The sequence below is a fragment of the Acinonyx jubatus genome, chromosome B3 (genome assembly GCF_027475565.1).
Source record: "Acinonyx jubatus isolate Ajub_Pintada_27869175 chromosome B3, VMU_Ajub_asm_v1.0, whole genome shotgun sequence".
Taxonomy (NCBI): Eukaryota; Metazoa; Chordata; class Mammalia; order Carnivora; family Felidae; genus Acinonyx; species Acinonyx jubatus.
Genome location: NC_069386.1, coordinates 16,382,456 through 16,385,373, shown reverse-complemented (window position 1 = coordinate 16,385,373; position 2,918 = coordinate 16,382,456). Strand labels below are relative to the sequence as shown.

General features: G+C 35.7%; 1 pseudogene; it reads right to left on the bottom strand.

Annotated features, from left to right (window-relative positions):
* Positions 1–254: 254 nt before the first annotated feature.
* On the bottom strand, positions 255–343 carry LOC113602121 (uncharacterized; annotated as a pseudogene).
* Positions 344–2,918: the final 2,575 nt, after the last annotated feature.

The window sequence follows — 2,918 nt, the reverse complement described above, 5'->3', positions numbered from 1 at the left end:
AATAATAATTACAATAGTAAAAATTGGTCAAAGGTGGAACAAATATACAACAGAAAAAGTTACAAAGCTATAAGTTGGTTCTTTGAAAAACTAAACTCTTACCAAGTGTGATTAAGAAAAAGAGAAGACACATACTGCCAATATCAGGAATACAAAAAAGGAATTACCACATATCTTACAGAAAATTACAAAAAATAGTGAAAGGATATTGTGAACAACTTTGTTTCAGTAAATTTCAAAATTTAGGTAAACTGAGAAATTTTCTAGAAAAATACAACTTACCAAAATGGAAACAGGGAAAAAAATTCTACACTTGATCTTAGCCAAAAGGCTGAGAAGTGATCAAGGAGAAAATTTCTAAAATCTATATAATTCTCTATAGATTAAATAAGTTGATTTTGTAATTACAAAAATTCCCACAAAGACATCTCTTGACATGCTGGTAATTCTTCCAGGCATTTAAAGAATAAATAACACTGAATGTGTACAAACTTCTCTAAAAAATAATATAAAACAAAACAGAGAACGTATGTCATCTTGTTTTATGTGGCGACTACCTTGAAACTAGATCATGACATGAACATTTATAAGAAAGGAAAACTATAGGCCATGTTCAAGGACATAAAGCCAGGGCACCTGGGTGGCTCAGTTGGTTAAGCATTTGACTTTGGCTCAGGTCGTGATCTCATGTGAGTTTGTGAGTTTGAGCTCTCTGCAGTCAGGGCAGAGCCTTTGGACCCTCTGTCCCTCTCTGTCTCTCTCATGCACATGCACATGCACATGCACTCTGTCTTTCTCTCTCTCAAAAATATACATTAAAAAATATTTTAAAAATATGTAAATACAAAAATTGTAAATACATCTTAGCAAAACGAATCCAGCAATATTTAAAAAGACAATATGTCATTTTGAATTTGGGTCCATTCCAGAAATATAATATTTAACCTTAAAAAATTAATCTATGTATTTTACCACATCGACAGAATAAAGGGGAAAAAATGATATGGTACTTTCAATAGGTGCAGAATCAGTAGTGATAAAATCCATTCCATCGCTGATTGGGCTCAGCAAACAAGAAATAGCAAAAAAAACAAAAATAACAACCCAAAACTTCCCTAAGCTTGTAATGAGCAAAGAATCCATAGGAAAAACTATACTTGATGGTATAATATAGAAAACAACTCCACAGAGATTAGAAAGAAGACAAGGTTTGTTATTATCATTTCTTTTCATCGTTGTACTGGTTGTCCTAGCCACTGCAATAAGGGAAGATAAATAAATAAAAGTACAAAGACTAACAAAGGAACAAATAAAATAACAATTTCAAGATTACGTTGATTGTGAAGTAGAAAAATCTAAAAGGATTTACAAATGAACTATTGCAATTAATAAAATTTAACATCATCACTGGATTAAAGATTGATGTATAAAAATCAGTGGCATTTCAATATATCAAAAACAAATAATGGTATTTAAGAAATACCAATTATAAGAGTCAAAACATCAAATATCTCAGAATAAATCTAACAAAAGATGGACATGACCTCAACATTAAACACTATAAACATTGTTGAGAGAAAGAAGACATGAATAAATAGAGGGATATTTCATTGTCAACAGTCTGAATTACGTTCACCTCCAAAATTCTTATGTTGAAGTCCTAACCCCCACTACCTCAGAATGTGACTCTGGAGATAGAGATTTTTTTTAAGTTTATTTATTTATTTTGAGAGAGACAGAGAGAGCATCAGTGGTGGTGGGCAGAGAGAAAGGGAGAGAGAGAATCTCAAGCAGGCTCCATGCAGTCAGTGTGCAGAGCCCCATGTGGGGCCAGAACTCAGGAAAACATGAAATCATGGCCTGAGCAGAAATTGAGTCTTATGCTTAACTGACTGAGCCATCCAGGTGCCCCTAGAGATACAGATTTTAAAGAGGAGTTTAAGTTAAAATGAGATCATTTGGGTGTGCCCTAATCCAATATGACTGGTGTCCTTTTAAGAAGAGTAAATTTGAACACAAGTGGGTACAGATGCAAGATGATGTGAAGATACAGGGAGAACACTACCATCTACAACTCAGAAAAGATGCCTGAGAATAAACCAACCCTGCTGAATCCTTGATCTTGAACTTTAGCCTCCAGACTGTGAGAAAATTAATTTCTATTGTTTAAGCCTCCCACTCTGTGGTACTTTGTTACGGTAGCCTTAGGAAACCAAATACATCCATATTTGTAGATTAGAACACTCAGTATTGTAAAGATGTCAGTTATCTCCCATTTAATTTGTAGATCTGATGAGTGTGATGTTTCAGTCTAAATATATTTCTCCACTGTTCTACCCAAGCCATCCTATTATTTCTCTTTGTGGTACTCAGCAAAATATCTTTGCATCAGTGTAGTAGGGGGAAGCCCACACACTGGCTTAAACACCAAATACTTCTCACAGTTCTGGAGGCTAAGAAATCCATTTGGTTCCTAGTAAGAGCTCTTTTCCTGGCTTGTGGATGACTGCCTACTCAACATGTCCTCATTTGGCAGAGAGAGAAAGAGAGAGAGAGAGAGAGAGAGAGAGAGAGAGAGAGAGAATGGAGACACTCTCTAGACTCCCCTTATAAGGGCATTAATCCTACTGGATTAGGACTCCACCCATATGACCTCATTTAACCTTAATTACTTTTTTGAAAAAATATTTTTCTTAAAGTTTATGTATTTATTTTCGAGAGAGAAGGAGAGAGAGTGAGCAGGGGAGAAGCAGAGAGAGAGGGAGACAGAGTATCCAGAGCAGGGTCTGCACTGACAGCAGACAGCCCGATGTGGGGCTTGAACTCACAAACCATGAAATTGTGACCTGAGCTGAAGGGGGACACTTAACCGACTGAGCCATCCAGGTGCCCCTAACCTTAATTACTTCTTTACTCCA